The sequence below is a fragment of the Ovis canadensis genome, chromosome 17 (genome assembly GCF_042477335.2).
Source record: "Ovis canadensis isolate MfBH-ARS-UI-01 breed Bighorn chromosome 17, ARS-UI_OviCan_v2, whole genome shotgun sequence".
NCBI lineage: Eukaryota > Metazoa > Chordata > Mammalia > Artiodactyla > Bovidae > Ovis > Ovis canadensis.
In genome coordinates this window covers 65,140,253-65,164,046 of record NC_091261.1, presented here as the reverse complement: position 1 = coordinate 65,164,046, position 23,794 = coordinate 65,140,253, and the positions used below count along the sequence as shown (strand labels likewise).

General features: G+C 45.2%; 1 non-coding gene across 1 annotated transcript; it reads right to left on the bottom strand.

The window, feature by feature from the left end:
• Positions 1-23,393: 23,393 nt before the first annotated feature.
• Positions 23,394-23,465, bottom strand: TRNAW-CCA (transfer RNA tryptophan (anticodon CCA)). Its single transcript has one exon. It is a non-coding gene; the product is annotated as a tRNA-Trp (tRNA).
• Positions 23,466-23,794: the final 329 nt, after the last annotated feature.

Sequence of the window (23,794 nt, the reverse complement as noted above, 5' to 3'; positions counted from 1 at the left end):
ATGACGGGAGTGGTTAAAAGGTTATTTATTATTTGATTTTGTGTTTTTCAGAAAGATAATAGTCATTGTTAAAACTTCAAGCAATGTACGTGTAATGGCATATAAGGAATGACTCTAGCTACAAGTAACAGTAAACTTAAAATACAGTGGTTTAAAAGCTGAGTAAACAGGCATGCATGCCCAGTTATATCTGACTCTTTGTAACCCTATGGACTGTAACCCACCAGGCTAGTCTGTCCATGGAATTTCCCAGACAAGAATATTGGCATGGGTTGCCATTTCCTACTCCAGGGTATCTTCCTAATCCAGGGGTCAAACCTGTGTCTCCTGCATCTCCTGCACTGCCAGGCAGATTCTTTCCCACTGAGCCGCATATGAACCCTAAAAGATGAGTATTTACTGTTAATTACCAGGAAGCCTAAGGTAGGAGGTTCTGGACTTGGTTTGTGTGCTCTCTGTCGCTCAGTCATGTCCGACTCTTTGGGACTCCATGGACTGTAGCCTGCCAGGGTCCTCTGTCCATGGGGGTTCTCCAGGCAAGAATAGTGGAATGGGTTACCATGCCCTCCTCCAGGGGATCTTCCTGACTCAGCGACTGAAGCCGCGTCTGGTACGTCTGCTTCATTGGCTGGCAGGTTCTTTACCACTAGCGCCACCTGGGAAGCCCCAGGACTTGGTTTAAGGACTTGATATCAATAAGAACTCAGACTCCTCTGCTCTTTCTGCCTTGCTCTACTCAGTGTGTAGTAATGTCTCCCGTTATGCCCACAAGATGGCTGCCACAGCTCCAGATAGCAGGTCCTCATGTCACAGTCTCAAGCAGTAAGGAAAGGGATAAGACTATGCTCAAAAGAATCTTGTATTCTTTAATTAAAGAGAACGATCTTTTCCAGAAATGGCCCCCTTCCTCCACAAAGTTAGATGGACCTCTCTCCAAACCTTAGCTCCCCTGCTTTATCTCTCTGAGCCTCAATTTTCCCCTCCTGGAAATGGGGATAATAGTAGTGCCTTCCTCAGAGGGTGTTGCGAGAATTAAATGAGAAAATACTTCGTGTCCAGTAAGCACTCAGGAGCTGTGCTAGTATCTTCCATTTCCCTACCATATTCGCCCTTCTTAACCTGTCTCCAGCTTATTCTGTGATGCCTCAGAACTGCAACAACCGTCTTTCTTCTCCTCTGGCTTTTGGTTGGCCAATGGGAAGTGTAGTATCAAGAGGGAAGATAGAGAAGTTGAGTATTTACCCCCCTCACTCCTTCTCTGTGGTATTGCTGAGGGAGGCTGTTTCTCTAGTGGTGGCCGCAGCTTCTCTCTCTCTGCCAGCTGCCTGGTAATGCCCACTGGGTAATAGCTCCCTAAGGTTACTAGCCCCAGGGCGTGGCTCCATTGTTTTGCTAAACCTGCCCTCACCTTAGTAAATAGTCTCTTTATTCAACACTACTTGAAATACCAATTTGAGTGCATTATCTTTTCCTGCCAGGAGCTGGACTGATTCAAAACACGAGCTTTTTTTTTTTTTTTTAAAGTAAATTATTTGCAAACTTCAGTATTTTATTAGCAGTGACAAGTGATTTGTGTCACACTTCATGATTAAGAATCACCAGTCCTCTTGGTCAAAAAGTCAGTCAAGTGGGATGTTTGATTGAGTTGGCTGTTATAATCATGAATTAAATCTAAATCCTTGGGCTTCTGGCCATATCCTGAGGCACAATATTTTTTACATGATAATGGTTTTGGGGTAAAAAAAGAAAAGACAATTTTTACATTCATATGCCCTGAACTCGTTGCTGCGCATTCTTGACATCCTTCAGTTAAATGGAAAACACCAGGTTTTGAAACTGTATTGATTTCACTGGGCATATATTATTTTACTGTAAGTACCAATGTCTGTTGTACTTAATATACAATGGATTAATTTAAAATGCATTAGTTTAATAAAAATGCATAAAATAGAATAGAATTGCATTAGCTTCAATAAAAAATTCAATTTCATAAATATTATCTCATGTTAAAATGCATTGATTTCCAGGAAAATATATTGGTCAAAGGTAATTTACATTGCTTTGAATGGAAATGCACCAGTCTCCATACATATGTATTAGTTTAGTCAAACGTATCCAATTGTGTAAAATATCGGTTAGGCTGAAATGGATCCCAACCCTGTTTGTTGTTGTTGTTGTTGTTGTTTTATTCTCTTTGGCTGAATAAATATTTCCCGTGCTCGCTTTAGTGTAGCCTGTTTCCTGTGAAGGAAGGCAGGTGGGTGAGCCTGAGGAACATTCTGGTAACCCACTGGTTTGTGGATTGTTGACTTCTGCAGCAGTTAAGACTCCCTTGGTGGCAGGTAAGGTGTGTTCACCTTCCCTACCAAGGCTGGGTGTGGGATATGAGCTGGAGATCCAAGCAAAGGGCCCAGAAGGCCTCATGAGGACTGACTGGAGCCTCACCCAGACCAAAAACGTAGACTTTGCGGCAGGAGAAGCTGGAAGGGAGCTACGTTATGGGGGGCAAGTAGGGGCCGGAAGCAGGTGAGCTAAGCCCAGAGCTCAGGATCAGCAGGACACAGGATCACAGCTGGGCTCTGGGGTCTTGCATAGTTCACACCTTGAACCTGCCACTTTCTGTGTGTCCTTCATCGAGCCACTTAGCCTCTCTGAGTCTCTGTTACTCCCGGGTATTATGTCAAACACTAAGTACTTTCCACATACTGATTTACTTAATCATCACCACAGCTTACAAGTGTCTTGTTCCAGAACACACAGCTAGCAGAGTGGTAGAGCTGGGATCTGAACCCCAAATCCCTTTAGATCTCAGCCACCAGACTGCCTCCAGTAATTCTATGTAAAGTGTGCAGTGCGTGGTCGCTCAGTCGCGCCCGACTCTTTGTAACCCCATGGACTGCAGCCTGCCAGGCTTTTCTGTCCATGGGATTCTCCAGGCAAGAATACTGGAGCAGGTTGCCATTTCCTTCTCCAGGGGATCTTCTTGACCCAGGGGTCGAACCCAGGTCTTCTGTGTTGAAGGCAGATTCATTACCCTCTGAGCCACCAGGGATGGCTTGGGGTACACTGGGGTAATTCAGGGAGGTATCTAATCCCTGTTCTCTGGCTGCTGAGGAAACTTTGGATAAGTGACTTTGTCTCTTTAGGCCTCAGTTCCTTCATCTGTTAAATAGGTATAATGACAGCATCTATCTCCTACAGCCCGCAGACGTAAGTGGCAGGAGCACAACAGACAGCAGACCCTCACCAACAACAAGCACTCACCACTTTCTAGAGCCTTTAACATGCTAATGTGAGTCCTAAATCCCTAAAGAGGGGAATAAGTAGGCAGATAAACCTACCCACCAGGTCAGTCGCGAAAAGCTGGACACGACCGAGCAACTGAACTGAACTGAACCTACCCAGGAGGTGGCTGAAGAAGGAAAGAACTATAATACGGAGAGACTTAGAGAAGGAGAAACTGCCCTGAGTTCCATTTCCCAAAGTGTGGGACCCCTCCCTCAGTGATATGTGAGTTGCCTTTGCTCTCTGCAGATGGACATTTTTCAAAACTTTTTATTTGGAAAAAAATTACAACAGAAGAGTTATAAGAAGAGTACCGTGAACTCTCTGAACTTCTCCAGATTTGCCAAATGTTGACATTTTGCCACATTTGCTTTATTTTTCTCTCCGTCTGTATGTGTATATATATCTTTCTATATATATGTTTCCCCCTGAACCATTTGAGAGTTAATGCAATCACCAGCACAGTCCTTTACACACAAGAGATCAGTGTTTGTCTCCTAAGAACAAGGTCATTCTCATTCGTGACTATCGTACAACTGTCACATGCAGAAAACTTAGCAGTGAAACAGTTCTAGAATCCGAGTTTTAAGATTCCGTGTTGAAATTTCACCAAGTGAAATAGTGACATAAAATTGAACCGTATTTTATAATCATGATTTTTCCATTCGGGATCTTATCCAGGATCACACATTGAAATTAACTGTGCCTTCTTTTAGCCTCCTTTAACCTGGACCTGGGCTTCAGCCTTCTTTTGTCTTTCTCAAGGCTAATATTTTTGAAGAGTCCATTTTTGAGACCATCTCTCAGTTTGGGTTTGTCTGGTGTTTCCTTGGTTAGATTCAAGTTATGGGGACTTCCCTGGTGTTCCAATGGTTAAGAATCTGCCTGTCAATACAGGAGACGTGGGTTTGATCCCTGGTCTGGGAAGATAGCACAGGGCAACTAAGTCCGTGCACCACAACAACTGAGCCCGTGCCTCCGGAGCCCATGCCCCCCCAACAAGAGAAGCCACTGCAATGAGAAGTGTGTGCAGCTAGAGAGTAGCCCCCCCCTCGCCGCAACTAAGAGTGCACACACAGCAGTGAAGACCCAGCGCAGCCAAAAACAAATAGATAACAAAGATTCAAGTTACATACCTTTGGCAAGAACACCACTGAAGTAATGCTGCTTCCTTCTCAGCGCATCGTATCAGGAGGCCCCTGACAGCTGTTTGTCCCATTTCTGGTGGTGTAAACTCTGACTTCTTGGATGGGGTGGTATCTGTCAGGTTTCTCCACTCTAATTTTTTCCCTTTGTAATTAGTAAGAAGTCTATGTAAGAGGTACATATTTACTTTTATGTTCCATTCTGTTTCTGCAAAGGAAAATTTTAGTGTTTCATTTACAGTGGCAAAATAAAATTTCTTTCTTCAAAATATGTATTTAAAGTGAAAAAAAAGTGAGTTAATTTGAAGAAAAGTATAAAATAAGTGACAATAATGGTGGTTTGTGGATATGGCAAAATACTGTGACATGGGGTACTCAGATGGCTGTTTTCGTGAATCAGTCATGTCCAGCTCTTTGCGACCCGATGGACTATAGCCACCAGTCTCTTCAGTCCCTGGAACACGCCAGGCAAGAACACTGGAGTGGGTAGCCATTCTCTTCTCCAGGGGATCCTCCTGACCCAGGGATTGAACACAGGTCTCCTGCATTGCAGGCTGATTCTTTACCCTCTGAACCACCAGGGAAGCCCATTTTAGGGACACAGGATAGTAAATGTTTAACCTGCCAAGTATGGGGACAGTCATTTTAAGGAAATACAGGAGAGGAGAGGGAATTTCTGGGGTCTTCAGAGACCCAGAGTGACTTCTCTGCTGTCCAGTGTGTCCTCCTCCCCCGGGGCCTGCAGTCCCTGCCTCCAGTTTCTGTCTGGCCTTGAAGGCCTGGGCAGGTGGACTTGAGGACGAGCACGTCAGTCCCCCGTACCTGGCACTGCCAGGGGAGCCACCAGCTGCTCTGGGAGACCCTGGGGACTCACAGAAAACCCATTGGTTCATGGAAACCCACTCAACAATCCATACAGACTAGCATCCTGCAGAAAGAGGCCCTCCCAGTCCCTTGCAGAATCAGAGCTGGGAAAAGATGGAAGCCAGACCAGGTGTTGCTCTTCTGGACACAAACCGCTGGTGCGGTCTCACAAGGGACCATGAATACTTGAGGCAGCAGGGCCACCAAGCAGCGGCCAGATTTTGAAGGAAAGACCTGCAGCCTGGGAGGAAAAAGCAAATGCAACTTGGTACTTGTTCTTGGGGTACCAGAGGCCCAGACGCTGCCTGGCTTAGCCCTCAAAAGTGGCCCCTTGAACAGCAAGAAAGATTGTCCTTTCAGGCCCTGACCAATGCTTGAAACTTGTGCCCAGAAGTTGCCCACCAGATGCCCCTGCCACACTGGCATCCACAGCTAGAATCCAGGTGGGTCAGTGCAAGGAAAACCTGGGTTAATTTCAGGATTTTGGCAGAATGAAGAGGAAATAGATTCACATTTGAGTCCAGGAAGGGCAGTGGGTAAGGACACAGGCTTCGCATTTAGTCACTTCTGGATGCCGGTCACGGTGCTTGGGAACACCCACCCGACTCTGAGTCTTCTCATCTGTAGAAGGGGATAGTAATATTGTCTTAATATTGCTTACTCCCCTGTTGTTGTGAGGACCACAGGAAGGAAGTGAATAAAGAACTTGGCATAATGCCAGGCATGTTATAAGCAGTCATTGCATTTGTAGCTATTATTATTGTTGTTAATCAAACTAGTTACTCGGAACAGCCTGATGAAAAGTCATTCAGGTGAACAGGGGCTCCTTGAAAGTAGGAATCATTTTGCATTCATCTTTGTACCACCAGTACCTACACCAGGGCCTGGCCTAGGGGAGGTACATAGTAATGACGGTTAATAAGAATAATCATAATTGCTCATATTTTTGGAGCATTTATTGTTTCAAGCCCGAGTGAAACCCTATACATATATTATTGCATTCAAGCCTCAAAACCTCTCTCTGCCCTTATACACTGCTGGTGGGAATGCAAAATTGTGCAGCCACTGTGGAAAATGGTCTGGCAGTTTCTCAAAACTTTAAACATAAAGTTACCATACAACCTGGCAACTCCACACCTAAGTACCCATCCTAAAGAACTGGAAAACAGATATTCAAACAAATATGTTTCTTTTGTGGGTGAGGAAAATGGTTCAGGGCTTCCCAGCTGGCTCAGTGGTTAAAATCCACCTGCCAGTGCAGGAGATGCAGGATCAATCCCTTGGTTAGGAAGATCCCCTAGAGGAGGAAATGGCAACCCACTCTAGTAGTCTTGCCTGAAAAAAAACCCATGAACAGAGGAGCCTGGTGGGGTCACAAAGAGTTGGACAGGACTGAGCATATTTGAGTACGAAAATGGTTTAAAACAGTAAATTTTTTAATCAATAGTCAAAAACTTTTTTAAAGGTAAGAGTTTTACATAAACACACACACTTGGCCACGTAAAAGTGAATGTTCGTGTTATTTAATACATTCACAATGTTATACAACCACCTCTATCTAGTTCCAGAACATTTTCATTACTTCAAGTGGAAACTCCACACCCATTAACAATCACTCCCCATTCCCTTCTCCCCACCAGCCCCTGGCAACCACCAGTCAGCTCTCTGTCTCTATGAATTTACCTATTCTGGACAGTTCACATACACAGAATCAGACATGTGGCCTGTTGTATCTGGTTTCTATCAATCACTCCACATAATGTTTGCGAGGTTTATCTACGGTGCCGCATCTGTAACTCTTTCTTACAGCTGAATAATATTTCACTGTACGGATAGGCTATAACTGGTTTATCCATTCATCTATTGATGGACCTGTGGATTGCTCCCGCCTTTGGCTATTGCGCATAGTGCTCCTATGAACGTGTGTACTCATGTATTTGTTTGAGTATCTGTTTTTCAACTCTCTGGGTCTCTATGGCACTGGTGGGTTTTAAGCAGGGCTCATGTGTGGGTGGTGAGTTGTCTTTGAGAGTGTGTGTGTGTGTGTGTGTGTGTGTGTGTAGGGGGCGTCCCAGCAGGAGCCCAGGGAGGTGGCTGCAGCAGCCATCCAGGTAAAGGACCACGCTGGCCTGGATTGTGACAGTGTCAGCAAGATGGATAGCAGGGGAATGTTTTGGAAGAGGAGAAAGGCAAGGCAAAGGGGATTTCTTCCCTCGGGCCTGCCAGCTGTGGCCACCAGATGTGGGACCCTCAAAGTGACATAAGCCCCAGAGCTCTGTCGACAGCCACAGCGGCTCTCTGGCTGGCATGAAACTGTATTCAGTGGGGGCCATGTACCTGGGAATCAGCCTCAAATTAACTGATACTGGTTTTGCAAAAGACCAAGGAGGTGAGCACCAGCAAATAGACGACTTGTGGTGGCTGCAAGCACCTGCATTTGAGGACTGAGAATGCAAAGCATGGATGGCTGGTGGGGTCAGCCGCAGCGGTGAGAGGAGGAATGGGGTAGGGAGCCTCTGGGTGTAGCTGGATCCAGTGAAGCGGTTTGTATTAATAGAAATGGAGGTCTGGGGCCTGTGGATTGTTCAGGTAGGGAGGCTGCTGGTCTGATAAACTGCAACAACCCTTCTGCTCCTCAGTGAGGGCATGGTTGCCAACCAGCTGTGTGGACTTAAGCAAGTTAATCAGCCTCTCTGATCCTTAGCTTCCTCCTCTTTAACACGAGACTGACAATCCACCACTTTCTTCATAAGGCTGGAGTGAGAACGAAACTAGAAATGCAAGTGAGTCACCTCGAGTACAATCATTTATCAATTTCTTTACAGCTTGTGTGTAAATGGATCACGAATTGGCATAAAAAGCTGGGTTCAAATCCCAGGGTGGCCACTTGCTAGCTGTGCAGCTCAGGCAAGTCTCATAGCCACTCCAACCCTCAATATCTTCATCTGTAAAATGAGAAAAGTATTAGGATGTACCCAGTGGGGTTGTCATGAGGGCTAAGTGAGGGGCTGCTGCATGTAAAATGCTCAGGCCAGTTCTTGGCACATGATATTCACTCCGTTCATCCATGAGAGTTTCAGGGATTATGACTTTCCTCCCTGATTTTACTAAGCCCCAAGTAGGCAACAAAGAACAGAGGCTTAGAATCTAGAGTCAGACCTGGGTCCAAATTCTGATGTTACTTTCTATGGGGCCATAGAAGGTTATTATACTTCCTCTAGCCCTAATTTCCACTCATTCATTTCCCCATTTATTCATGCAACACTTACTGAACAATGAGCTTATGCCAAGCAATCTTTCAAATACTTGGCTTGTAGCAATTCACGGGATTCCTACAACAACCTTAAACAAGGTAGGTGTTGTTATTATCTCCATTTTACACGGGGGAGTTGAGGACCAGCAAGAGAAAGTCACTGCCTCAGTGACACAGCTGGTTAGTGGAAAAGTGAGGATTCACTTTTTCATGGCCCCAGAGTCCATGCTGTCAACATTTGGGGACCAAGTTTCCTCTCTGCAAACTGAAAGATTTCCTTTCTTCCTATGGTTGTTGGGAAGATTAAATAAAACCCAACCTTTACAAGCCCTCATGGAGGGGTCAGTAAAAGGGAGCTGTTCTTTTATTATTTTATTTTTTGGCTTGATACATCTCTATGCCTTTGTACTTCACTGCTTTCTCTACCTGGCTCACTTCAGATTAGTGTTTCAAGCCTCCAATTCAAGGGTGACCTCCTCTAGGAAGGCTTCCATGACCTTGCTAAGTGCCTTCTGTGGAGTTTCCACAGTTCATGGGGTTACCAAACTGCTATAGATCTGACCACACATTTCTACAACTTTCTCCTCCCATCTAACACAGGGCAGAGGTTGTGCCTTCTCCTTTGTATCTCTGGCTCCTGGTACAGCCCTGAACCAGCGTGGATGTTTGCTCATAGACTGGGTGCTTATTTGTTCAACAAAATGTTTTGAGCACTGACAGCATGTCAGGCTCTGGGAAATTAGCTTGTGGCTTTGTTGAATGATTAAAGGGCCCTCCCCAAGTTCTGTGCCCACCTCGCCATCTCACTGTGAGTGCTACTCCCCCATGTATACCTGCTAAGCTAGCACTTTCTGAAAGATCTTCCTACCTTCCCGGGAGTGGACTAGGGAAGGTTCCAGGCCCAAGCTCTCCAAGTATGACTCCTCCACCCCAGTTCCAGATATCCAGCAACCTGGCTCTCCTCTCCGTGTCTCCCTGAAGCCCCCAGGCCTCCCTGAGCCCAACTCCTCTCCTGAAATGGAGTTTCTTGTGGCTTCACATTACATCTCCCCAGAGTACAGGCTCGTTTCTCCAATCTGTCATCGGATGCACCAACTCTCCAGGCTAAAAATACCCTTGACATTTTTGAAGGCCTGTTAGGGCTGGAGCCGCTCGCCTTAAGGTTGTGAGTTTCTTGCAAATCGACGCAGGTGGTGTAGCAGTCACAGGCTGAGGGCAGCTAGTACCTCAGTCACAGCTTGGTTACACCCAGTGGATGGGCTTGCCTGCTTTCCTGACATCCCTCCCTGACTCTGAGCTCCTGGAGATTAGGAATCAGGGCTCATGCATCACCACGTCCTCACACAGCCTGGCATACAGTAGGGACTCAATAAATGTTTGCTGAGTGATACACAGTAGTTATGAACAGGGACTCTGGAGCCAAATTGCTGTTGTTCAGTCGCTAAACTGTGTTTTTGCGACCCCATGGACTACAGCACGCCAGTCTCCTCTGTCCTCCACTATCTCCTGGAGTTTGCTCAGATTTGTGTTCATTGAGTCAGTGATGTTATCCAACCATCTTAACCTCTGCAGTCCTCTTCTCTATTTGCCTTTAATCTTTTCCAGCATCAGGGTCTTTTCCAATGAGTCAGCTCTTATCATCATGGGGCCAAAGTATTGGAGCTTCAGCTTTAGCATCAGTCCTTTCAGTGAATATTCAGGGATGATTTCCTTTAGGATTGACGGGTTTGATCTCCTCGCAGTCCAAGGAACTCTCAAGAATCTTCTACAGCACCACAATTTGAAAGCACCAATCCTGCAGCACAGTCTTCTTGACGGGCCAACCCTCTCATCTGTATATGACTACTGGAAAAACCATAGCTTTGACGACACGAAACTTGGTCAGTAAAATGATGTCTCTGGAGTCAAATTACTTGGGTTCAAATTCTGGCTCTACTTCTGACTGGGTGGCCACTCTGCCTTCATTTTCTCATCTGTTAAATGCAAGTACTAAAAGCATCCAGAACATAGATTTGTTCAGAGGAATAAATGACCACTCTTGGTATAGTTTCTAGAGCTTGACATGGTAAGCACAGCATGAGTTGTTCATCATTAGCATTAAAATTATTCATCATCTTTATCATCAGGAATCTAGCTTTCCTTATCACTCCACTCTGCTTTCCTCTATGGTCTTTATTCTCAGACAGGTTCTCCCTCACAGTGACAAAATGGCTGCCAGGCACTCAAGGTTACATCCCATCCCTCAAAAGCCCTGGTCTAAACAGCACTGGTGTTTTCCTTCCCCAGAATTCCAGCAGAAATACTGGAGTCGCTTTCTTCAACCTAGCTCTGAGCTTTGTCCTTTACTGTAACTATCTGAAACCAGGGAGATGGGCTGTTCATATTAGCTAATGGTAGGTCACGTGTCAATCTGGGAATCAATCACTGTAGTCAGAAGGATAGCATGCTCTGATTGGTCAGATCTGACACCAATCATTGTGTTCAAGAGAATAAAATGCTCTGATTGGTGGGCGTGAGTCACATGGTTATCAGGAACGAATCCTCTGATCTAGGGAGATAAAAATGCTCTGATTGGTTAGCACTAAGTCATGTGCCCATCCCTAGAGCCAAAGGTGGAAGTAGACTTCACCCACGTGCTTAGGCTTTGGTGAAGGAGGGGAGGGGTTTCTGTTCCCAGATGTAGGAATGGATGAGGGCAGGTGCAAACAGCTACTTCAACCAACAGCAGTCCCAAAGTGGAACAAAGCCCTTTGTTCCTTTCCCCTAGAACACCTCCCACTCAAGATTGTCCTGTATGGTGGCTTTTACTGGGTATGACAGCTTCAATGGTGTATGTGTGGCCACATCACACTGTGTACACAACTGAAGGTTAAATATTAAATCTCTCAATTCTTTTCCCTCCCAGGGGCCTCGGAGAATGGCCTTGCTCCTCTTCGTCTGGCTTGTCCAAAGTAAGAGTATCTCTACAGGCAGGCACGTTGCATTTTCTCTCTCTGGGTCCATACTCATGTCTTGCTGTGTCAGGTCACATAAAATAGATTCTGAACAAACTTTCTTCTACCTTCTCCTGCCCCTAGTCTCCTCTCTGCCTTTAGTTTCTCCTTTTGCACAACAAGCAACTATTCACTTGGCAGGATTTCTAAGTCCAGCCTCCTTCATCACTATGAGGGTCCCCCGCCCCTCCCCCTCCACGCCTCCAGGATTAAAAAGTTGCATCGCATCTTAGAGGCGGGGGGGGGGGGGGGGGGGGGGGGGGGGGGAAGAATTGGAATAAGAAAGTACCTCAGGAACCTTGGATGAAGCCTCTCAGCCTCTCAAATCAGGCAAGCGGTTGTCTTATTTGATTAGGATTAACAGATTTTCCAAAGATAACCTATTTTGGTTTTATGATTCTATCTCTCCAGGCAGTGTTTACAATATGTATTTGCAGAAACAGAATGTATGCCAGGAACGAGGCGAGGGCCCTTGCTGGCGCTCACACAGTCTGTCATAAATATAATATTAGGATGACGCCTGAAATTAATGTGAATCATTTCCCAATAAATATAGTCGGTTAGTGAGGTGTTCCAGGACTGCTGATGGGAGATATATTTTGGTAAAATATGGTTTTTTTATCGGTTGGGCACCAGGAGTGGGGGTACATGGAGGGCATAAATTTCCACGGAAGAAGTATCCTTTATGATTATTCAATTCCACAGTAGCTCTAAAAGCCTAAAGTAGATTCATATTTACAGTTCCTGGAAGCACCTGGTTTTTATATATTGGGAGAAGAATTAGCATCAGGGCCTCCTCGTGGAAATCACTGACTTAGGGGTGGGAAGATGAGAATACTCTATGCTGGGATGCTCCGTGGGACTGAGTTAATTTCACCTGCATTCGGGCGTGGAGCAAAGGAAGCTGTGTGAAGCAGTCAGACGAGAAGCGGCTGCTGGGAAGGCGGTCTTGGCTGGGTCCATATCAGCGATCGGGGATGCATGGAAGGGTTAGGGCCCTTTCCTGTTAGAAAAGGAATAAGTGTGTGCAAGGGAGAGGGCTGAAGCTAGCTAGCTAAAGTTTACAGCAACAGAGGTGGATGTAACCCTGTCTCTAAGAGCTCGGGCTAAGTGTGAACATCCCTATCTTGTCCCACCTGCCCAAATCCTCTCAAAGCCTAGAGATGGAAAAAAGAATTCAGACCTTGTCACTTGACGTTAACTTCCCTGTGTGAGCCTTATTTATTTACTTTTAAAGTTATCTTTATTTTTTTTCTCCCTGTACACAAAAGTGATACGGGTCCACAATCCATTAAACAAAATTTTAAAGTCCAAAAAGCTATGAAAACTGAGTTTTTATTGCTAACACATTTAGTAGCAAAACCAGATTTGACCAGAGATTTCAAATCTATTTATACTCCTTATTCATCCTACTTTGTGGGAACATTTATACTTTCACAACAGAATTATTAATGTGTTTGATTATGGGGAGGCTGACCCAGACCTTGCTGACAGTGTTAGATAAGGCTCATGGACCCTGATTCCTTTCCCAGAGCCAAACGGATTCTGAATTCAGAAACACATCTTCCCCAAGGGTCTCAGATAAAGGATTGTACATTTGAACTTGCTGGTTGTAATGAAAAAAAAAAAAAACAGATGACACAGTGTAGTGAAAGCGAAAGCCTTAAGGAAACAGAAAAGGCTCCCACTTAAGAAGTGGGCAAAACATATAAATACAGAAGAAAAACAACTGACCAGTAAACTTGGAAATAATCCAACTGCCCTCGTAGCTGAGGTGGCTGTAATAAGCTTCATCTTAAAAAAATTAAAACAAGGGTGGTTATCTGGTTTTGGTTGAGGATGTGTGGAAAATATTCCTGTCTCCACTGATGATGGGGTGATTCTTTCAACTATTTTGGAAGACAACTTGGCAATACCCACCCGCATTTCAAAAGTGTACACCCTTTGGAGGGACTTCCCTGAAGTTCCAGTGTTAAGACTCCATACTTCCACTGCAGGGGGCACCAATTCAATCCCTGGTTGGGGAAGTAAGAACCCACATGCCATGTGCAGTATGGCAAAAAATTTTTTTAAAGTATATACTCTTTGGAGAAGCAATTCTGCTTTTGGGAATTTATCTTGCAAGCAGTTATGCTCACCTGTGCAAAGTTATTCATTCAAGGATATTTACCACCATAGATACAACAGGAAAAAGCTAAAAGCAACCTAAATTTAGTGTTCAGTGTTCACAATAGAGGATTGGTTAAATACACTTGGAGCATATAGGCAACAGAAGAGTAGGAAGCAGTTAAAAAGAATGAAATAGACCCATGCGAACTGACTTGAAAGGATGCCCATGATATAGCACTCCACAGACAGAGCAAACTATGTAATTCTACAATTCAGTTTTCACTTTCTAGGAGTATTTATGTGCATATTATATGTTCACCTGTGCAAAGAAAAACCTGGGGGAGAACATACCCCAAACTGTGGTTACACTTCTCTAAGATGTATATGGTAATCAGGGCTTTCTCTAGATTTTATACATTTTAATACATTTTAAAATTAAACTGTGTGTAGTGAGGGAAAGGAAGTAAAAGTTCCTCATAATTCCACCCTCTTGCCCAGAGATTAGTTTTGCTAAAAATATGCTGGTTTTTTTTTTTTTTAATTCTGTCCCTTGCAGCATCATTCACAGTAGCTGAAAGCAATCCAGGTGTCCACTAATGGATGAATGGACAAGCAATATGTGGTCTATCCACACAATAGAATATTATTGCCTTAAAGAGGAGGAAATCCTGACACAGACATGAATGAACTTTGAGGACAAAATACTGAATGAAATGAGCCAGTTACAAAAAGACAAATACTGTATAATTTCACTTATAAGAGGTACTTCAAATAGTCAAACTCATAGAGACACAAACTAAATCGGTGGGTTGCCAGGGGCTGGGAGGAAGCAGGCAGTAGGAAGTTAATGTTTAATGGGTCCAGAGTTTCAATTTACAGATGAAAAGAGTACCAGAGATGGATAGTGGTTATAGTAGCAACACTGGGAATGTATTTGATACCAGAACTGTACACTTGGGGTTCCCTGGTGGCTCAGGGATAAAGAATCTGCCTGCCAATGCAGGAGACATGGGTTCAGTCCCTGATCTGGGAAGATTCTACATGCCGTGAAACAACTAAGCCCATGTGCCACAACTACTGAAGGCCGCGTGCCCTAGAGCCCATGCTCTGCAACAAGGGAGTAGCCCCTACTCTCTGCAACTAGAGAAAGCCTGCACAGCAACAAAGACCCAGCACAACCAAAAATAAATAAAATAAATAAATAAATTTTTTAAAGAACTGTACACTTCAAAATGGCTGAGACGGTAAATTTTATCTTATGTATATTTTATCATAACAAAAAAAAAATCCTGGTTTTCTTTCAGAATTTTCTCCATGAATACATCTATATTTATATTCACTCACCTGTGCACTTCTTCTCTATCCTCAAGAATGAGTTTGTGCCATCCAAAATTCTTCTGCTATTTTCTTTTCCCTTCTAATACGACATCTTGTCCATTCTTCCATGTTAGTGCCTGTGGGTCTCCCCACCTGGCATGCCCCTGTGAGAAGGCATCAACGATTTCACCAGCTACCCATTGATGGACATCTGGGCAGGTTCCAACGTGGGGACCTTATGTTTTGAAAGATTTTTGTCAACCAAACTGAATTTATTAAGTAATAATTAATTCATTTCCCCATTTTTTATTCATCAAAGATGCACAAACTGTAGACCAGGGCTTTCGATTAGCAGGAGGCTCCTGGAGCTGAAAGAATCCCAGCCAAGCCCAGAGAAATGTGGGTGTCTGAGCGAGCCCAGGTGGCCTTATGGAAGACAAATGCGTGAATTCCTTTGTGTGTTGGATTTTCACTTTTCTAACACAGGAGCAAAGCCAAACAGTCAGGAGAGGGATGGCGAGGACATTGAGAATGGAAAACTCTGGTGGAAGGGTTTTCAAGACAGGGGAAGAGCAATTACAAAGGCACAGAGGAAGGAGAGAAGATGGTTTAAACTTTCTCAGCCTCTGTTCCCTATGATCGGCATATTTCCCACCCCCTCACAGAATTATTCTGAGGATTTGCATAGTGGTACATAATAGGGCCTCAAGAAATCCAATAGATGATAAAAAACAACAAACAATAGAAAATGAGGCGGAGCTTCCACAAATATGTACCAGACTCAGAGCTGATGGCTGGAAGTGGATTAGTGAGGAAGACCCAGTCGCTCCCCTCCAGGAGCTCGATTCCAGGCTGTTTCGTGTGTGAGGAAAGAGCAGTGTGTTGTTCCAGAAACATACCTGGGTGCTGGAAAAGGCAGGCAAAATAGCGAGGAGAATGAAGGCTGGAGGTTGCCAGGAGCTAGGGGAGGGGGGAGCATGGGGAATGAGTGCTTAATGCATACAGGTATTCCTTTTGGGGTGATGAAAATATTTCAGAATTAGAGACAACAGTTGCATAACATCATGAACGTGTTCATGCCACAGGGTCATACACTTTGCTTGTTTGTTGTCTTTTTAAGTTTATTTATTTGGCTGCGTTTGTTCTTCGTTGCGACATGTGAACTCTTCACTGCAGCGTGTGGGATCCAGTTCCCCAACCAGGGATTGAACCCAGGCCCCCTGCATTAGGAGCTTGAAGTCTTAGCCACTGGACCACCACGGGAGTCCCTGAATCACACACTTTCTAATGGTAATCTTGCGTTATGTGAATTTCATGTCAATAAAAGCAAAAGATCAACTCCGGGCACTTAAGGGCCAATGCAGGGAATCTGGACCTCAACTTCCTGGAATCAAATCCTAGCCCATCCCTGCCTTGCCGTGTGAAGAGAAGCTGATTACATAATCTCATGGCACCTCAGTTTCCTCCTCAGTCAATTGGAGGTAATAAACTTCCACCTCAGAGGGTTGCCAGAATGATTAAATCAGGTAACAGTCATAAAGCTCTTAGCAGAACCTGGCCCATGGTAAGTGATCAGCAGATGGTGGTTGATGTTGTTATTATTATTGGTGAGGGGAAAGGGGTTCAAGGCAAGGGGAACAGTGGTGGCAAATGCAGAGATTTAGATGGAGATGGGAACAGGCTGTGGACAGCACAGTGCTTGGTTGGGCTGGAGACACCTGTAGGCTGAAGGAGAGGAAGGTGAGACGAGCCTTGCTCTAGATTCCATTTTACATGCTAAAAGGGAATTCTGGGTGTCCGCAGATCTCATCTGACCGTAACATTTATCACGAAGAGTAAATACGTAGATTCCATGTCGCGTTTCTTACCAGACAAGGAAAATGCCATTCTTCCAGGAACTCAAATGTGTCTCATGTTTTTAAGGAGACTGTGATGATTGTAAGGTTTGGGTCAGTTGCTAATGTCCCATTGTTCCAAGCAATCTTTGGCGAGCGTATATGACCTCTCTTCCTTCTGTCATCATAGAAAGCCAATTATGCATTGTTGTTTGTACAATAAATGGAGAGTTTTAAAAACATACACATTGATGACTATCCTGTTGTTTAGGGAGCCTGGCAGAACATTTCATAGCAGTGTCCCATGGAGGGTATACAGAATGAGCACTTAGCCCCTTCAGAAATTCTGGAAACCAGAGTGAGGTATTCCTTCAGGGTAGCAGCTGTGGCAGGGTGGCAGGGTGGCAGATTCATGAATGGTGTGCACTGGGGCTCTTAGAAAGTGTCCTCCAGTACACAGTCAGTGGGTTGACAATAGACATATCACGAAAAAAGAGTTCATGGGTCAGTTAAGTTTGGGCAACAGGAAAATCAAAGGTTTCTTTTATGCAGGAATTGTCAGAGCCTATAATACCCTAAGGTTCATTTGACTTTCCCAGAAAGGGATACAGGATTCAGGGTTTCCTAAACTGATGTGACCCTTTCTTCTCCATATCAATATGTAGAAATAGGGCTTTAGGGATCTCACTTCGGGAATCATTGGATTACAACTTCATATTCAAGTTTTCTTTCTTACAATTAATGGTGCAACCCGATCATCAGCTAGACTTGGATGTGTCAATCAAATCACTGAATGAACATTCATCAATGATTTACTTTATTGGTGCTAGGGAGGCAGACCGGAAAAGGCACAGTCCCTGCCCTCAAGGAGAATACAATCTAACAGGGGGAATACTATCAATAATAACCATAACAAGAATAGCAGGTATCATTTATTGGGCACTTACTATAAGCCAGGCACAGTGCTTAATGGGTATTTAAAAGAGCTTATTTAAACATCTCGATAGACAGATCAGTGTTATTATTCCCATTTTACAGGTGAAGACAGAAGTTCAGAGACAGTAAGCAACTTGATCAAGGGCACACAGCAAAGGGTGGCAGAGTAGGGGTTGGAGTCAGATTTTCTGGATACTGAAGCCACAGGCTTCACCGTGTGCTCTAAGGGCTTCCTGGTCAAAGGAGAAAAGCAAACAGGTCAAGCCTGAGGCCACCTAATGGGGAGGCGGGGAGCAGAAATCTCTGGACAACTTCTCTAGTTGTGAGACATGTTCATAACCTGGAAGGAGCTCTGGGGTGAAAAGGTCAAGGGCTGGGGTGAAAACTAGGGATAAGGTATAAATATCTATAAGGAAGGGAGAAACGGCTAGGGTTATCCTGGCGGGGGAGGTAGCTGGAGAAGGAAACTCAGGGTGACAGAGAGGAGGAGGCAGGGAGGAACTCGAGAACCAGGAGAGCTGGCTTCTCCTCTGGGTCTTGCTCCAATTTACTGTGCATCCTTGAGTAGGTCCCCTAACCTCTCTTGTTTAAACAGGTCTCAGCATCACCCACCACTCTTATGCTATGATTATGAATCTGCTTCCTCCCAAAGGTAGTCTTTTTCAAGAGCAAGGAGAAGCTTTCATTCACCCTCTTGTTCCCAGTGCCTGGTATGGTACCCAGCACAATTAAGGTGCTCCATAAATGTTTGTTGATTACATGAGTGAATGAGTGAAAAAGTAGGTGAAGGTGTAAAAGGAAGAGGCTGGGTGTGGTTGATTTACTCTGGCACCAGAGCAGCAGCCCCTGAGACATATTTTCCCAGCTTTCCACTAAAATACCTAAGAAGGCAGCAAAATCCAAAGCTCACAGTGCTGACACCCAAGACTGACAGGCGCCTGTTGCCAGAATCTGGGAGGAATTTCCATAAATACAAGGCAGATGGAGCTGGGTTGAGATAAACAATCGGGAACCTATTCAAGTTTTATCTTCTGAAATAGGGCACTCCTCCAGGGTAAAAGGAGATAGGAAAATACTCAACCCCCCCTCCGCACTTACAACCCGGGACTCTGAGACCCACAGTCTGTGCCAGTCAGAAAATGGGGTGGTGAGAGGGGAGGGGGGTTTCTCCACAGAATGGGGCACTTCTGTAGGCAAAGTACTCTCCTTTCTGCTGGCCTGTACTTCTACCATTTAGAGACTGAAGTTTCCAGAAGGCAATATGTTGGGGGTGGGGGTGGGGGTGGGGGATGGAAGGGAGGGAAGAATGTCAAAAGCATTTTGTACCCTGAGAGGAACAGCTTCCAGGAGTACTACAGGTAAGGGAGGAACAGACACAGACTGCATGCTGGGGATTGTAGTTTCTTTTTAACGTGGTCCTTTCGTTTTTTGTTTGTTTTTTTGTATTTGTTCTGTTTTTGTTTGGCTGCACCAAGAGGCTTGTGGGATCTTAGTTCCCAGACCAGGGACTGAAACCGACGCCACAGACTGGCAGTGAAAACATGGAGTCCTAACCACTGGATTACCAGGAAATTCCCTCCTTCCTTAGTGCTTTGTGCCTGACGTCTAACCATGCCACGGGACAGAAGAGGATCCCTTCTCAAGGGAATGAAAACCTGATTGACACTCACTTCAGTGCTATGCAGAGCACCAGTCTTCCTCTCCAGGTGTTGATGATGAAGGGGCGGGGGTCGGCCAGTGCCTTGCTGCTGCTGCTGCTAAGTCCCTTCAGTTGTGTCCGACTCTGTGCGACCCCATAGACGGCAGCCCACCAGGCTCCTCCGTCCCTGGGATTCTCCAGGCAAGAACACTGGAGTGGGTTGCCATTTCCTTCTCCAATGCATGAAGGTGAAAAGTGAAAGTGAAGTCGCTTAGTCGTGTCCGACTGTTAGCGACCCCATGGACTGTATAGCCCACCAGGCTCCTCCATCCATGGGATTTTCCAGGCAAGAGTACTGGATTGGGGTGCCATTGTCTTCTCCATGGCAAGTGCCTTAGCGGATGATGAAAGGTGCCGAGGACAATTCACACACCACCCATAGCCTTGACTACTTTCACATGTCCCAAGATACCGTTTGTATTGTCAGGAATCAGATGCACAATCTCTATGGAGCTCAGAAAGAACACCTTGACACCCATGTCCACACTCAGTAGAGAACAAAAAACACCATGAAAACTCCAGACCACAGGTCCAAGCCCCAAGTACCTTCAGGGGCCAGCAGGAGCTGTGCAAGTTTCGCCGACAAAGATCTGTATAATCAAAGTTATGGTTTTTCCACTGGTCACGTACGGATGTGAGAGTTGGACCATAAAGAAGGCTGAACACCAAAGAATTGATGCTTTCAAACTGTGGTGCTGGAGAAGACTCTTGAGAGTCCCTTGGACTTCAAGAAGATCAAACCAGTCAGTCCTAAAGGAAATCAACCCTGAATGTTCATTGGAAGGACTGATGCTGAAGCTGAAACGCCAATACTTTGGCCACCTGATGCGAAGAGCCAACTCACCAGAAAAGACTGATGTTGGGAAAGACTGAGAGCAGCAGGAGAAGGGGCGACAGAGGATGAGATGGTTGGATGGCTTCACCGACTCAATGGACATGAGCTTGAGCGAACTCCGGGCGATAGTGAAGGACAGGGAAGCCTGGTGTGCTGCCATTCATGGGGTCACAAAGAGTCAGACATGACTGAGCAACTGAACAACAACAAAGGTGGGCCAAGGATAAAAGGAAATTGAGGGGAATGAGGAGTTGGGCCCCCTGATGTCCAGTTTACAGATGAGAAAACAAAGGCTCAGAGAAGGGAGTGACCTGTTCCAGGTCTCAAAGTGATTTGGACCAGGACAGCTTCTTCATTCTGGGAACTTCTTCAGGGGAAAGTGAGAGCATTGCCAGCCCTGCCAAGAGGCAGGAGAGGTCTGCGCTTCTGAGGGGTGGAGGTGGGAGCAGCCACTGGCCCGGCGCTCCTGGCTCTGCCTCTGGGCTCATGACCCTCTGCCTTCTCTAGCTCATTTCTTCCTCACGTCTGTCCCTGCATTTTCTCCTCCATCTTTCTCCATCCCCCCAACACCGTCCTTCCCTCCACCATCTATTTCTCTGTCTCTCTTTGTCCCTTTCTCTCTCTCCCACTCCAGAAGCTCTTAGTGAGGACCTACTCTGTGCACATCACCAGACTGGGCCCTGAGTATGGCATCATTCGACCATCTGAATGCTGGGTTGTGTTTCCCACTGAAGCTTCCAGATCTGCAGAAATCTGGCTTTACAGTAAAGAAAGACAATGAGTTTCTGCAAAGCTAATGATAATTACCCTCCAGACACAATCACTCGAAATTAGCTGGAAAACTAACCCGGGCTTTGCACTTTGTCCCTCCTCAGTAATTTTGACTCTGAAATACCATCATTTATACTTAAAGAAAGAGCTAGTGAGCAGGATGGGAGACATGGCCTTTTGCCAGGCTTGCAATAACTAAGCAGGCTCAGACAAGGCAGGGTCAGGGGCATCTGTTTTGTAAGTCCTGTTCCTCTTTTCCCCTGGAGTTCATCCTTGATCCTAGAGGTTCTGTTTACAGCCAGAGTTTCCCTCGTTTATTGAACCTGCAAGAGTTGGTGGCTCAGATGAAGAAAATGCTTCCTTCTAAGACTTTGGACCACACTTGCATTTAAACCTTACACACCAAACTACAAACCCGTCTGTGATGATTAATTTTATGTGTCTGATTAAGCATTATCTCCGAGTGCATCTGTGAGGGTGTTTCAGGATGAGATTAGGATCTGAATCAGTGGACTCAGTAAACTGATGTGCAGGCACATGTGTGCTCAGTTGCTTCAGTCGTGTCCAACTATTTGTGACCCTATGGGCTGTAGCCCACCGGGCTCCTCTGTCCATGGGATTCTCCAGGCAAGAATACTGGAGTGGGTTGCCATGCCCTCCTCTAGGGGATCTTCCCAACCCAGTAATTGAACCCACGTCTGCCTGCGTCTCCTACACTGCAGGCAGATTCTTTACCCACTAAGCCACCTGGGAAGCCCCAATAAATTGATAGCCCCCCTCAAATGTGGGTGGGCATCGTCCAACCCTTTGAGGGTCTAAACAGAACAAAAGGTAGAGGAAGGAAGAATTTATTCCCCTTTTTGCTTCATGCCTGACTGCTAGGTTAGGACAACTCTTTCCATCTTTCCCTGTCTTCCAACTAGGATTTAAACCATTGGCTCCCCAAGTTCTCAGGCCCTCAGATTCAGACTGAATTAGACCCCTGACATGCCTGGGTTTCCAGCTTGCAGACAGCAGACTGTGGGACTTCTCGGCCTCCATTATGGTGTGAACCGATTCATCACGATAAATCTCCTTGAATACATCGACCAGTTCTGTTTCTCTAGAGAACCCTGATTGATACATCTTCTTTCCTCTGTTCCCTCTCTTTCCTCCACCCAGTTCCCACCCTTAACCTTCTCTGGCAAAGCTGTAACGTGCTATTTGCCCTGGGGTTAAACTAAGCCCAAATTTCTGGTTCCTTCCACCCCTGCATCATCACGCCATGGCGGGCAGGATTAAGTGTCTTTAGCTTGGTTTGAGTCCTCTGTGTCCTTTCTTGGGGAAAAACATAATTTTAATAACTGTCTTTCTTTTAAGTATGTGCAAATTATTTTATGCTTTATGCAGTAATCAAAACCATGCGAGACAGACATTATGTTGAAAGAAAGAAGCCAGCTACTCTATGAATTCACTTATGCGAAGGGTAAGAACAGGCAAAATGAATCAAGGTTAAAATAATGATTCTCTCTGATGAGGTGGGGGGGGGGGTGAGTATATATGGGTAACATGAGGGAACCTTCTGGGATGATGCACGTGTTCAGAATCTTGAGATCAGTGGGTCATTACGCAGGCATAAGCCTCAGCCAACATGCACTGAACTGGACACGTAAGATATGTGCTCTTTACATGCATTACACCTGAATTTTAACAAACACGTGACAGTTAGTCTCTTTCCTATGTGAGTTAGTGCTAAAATCTATTTTCTGCTGTCTTGTACTACTGGCTTTGCTTTATTGGAAGAGAAGTATTGTTCTTTGCTCCTGCCAACTTGTTTTTAAGGAACACTGTTAGGTTACTTTTATAGACTGCCCTCCCCCATTGTGATATTACTCCCCCATTAGTGCTCATCATCCAGAAGGAAATCTAAGACTCATACTCAAGTAACAGTAAAGGAGAGTTGCAGCGGGAATTGGGGGGAAGGGGGTGAGAACCCCTAAGAATGAACATAATGTAAAGAATGTTCTTAGTACAATTAGTCCCATCTAGTTGGAACATAGGAAGAACAAACTGGGATTCCATTAAGCTGGAGTCAGACATGGAAGGCTTAGATGCCAAGCTACAGTTTGTAGTAGTAGGCAGAGGGAGAACTGCTAGGGTTTTCTGAGCTGAAGAGGAACATGATCAAACTCATGCTTTCCAAAGAGAAATATGGTAGTGTGACCAAGACAAGGTGAAGGTGAAGGTGAAGTCGCTCAGTCGTGTCCAACTCTTTGCCACCCCATGGACTGTAGCCTACTAGGCTTCTCCGTCCTTGGGATTCTCCAGGCAAGAATACTGGAGTGGGTTACCATTTCCTTCTCCAGGAGATCTTCCCAACCCAGGGATTGAACCCGGGTCTCCTGCACTGGAGGCAGACGCTTTAACCTCTGAGCCACCAGGGAAGCCCAAGACAAAGCAGAGCCTAAAGGCTGTGAAACCAGTTAAGAGGATACTGCAATAGTCCTAGAAGAGAATAATGGGGCTTGAGACAGTAAGAGAACTAGATGATAGGTGTCATAAATAATATGATCATTGGGTACAGAGGTCAAGGAAGAGAGAGGAGTTGATAAAAAGAAGAGCACAAAAGCTTGGTAATTGGGAATATGGGGCCTGGAGTGAGATCACTTGAACTTGAATCCCAGCTTCCCCTACATACTAGCTGTTCATTTTAAGCAAGTCTCTTAATCTCACAAAGTTTCCAGCTTCTTGTATTTGAATTCAGTTCAGTTCA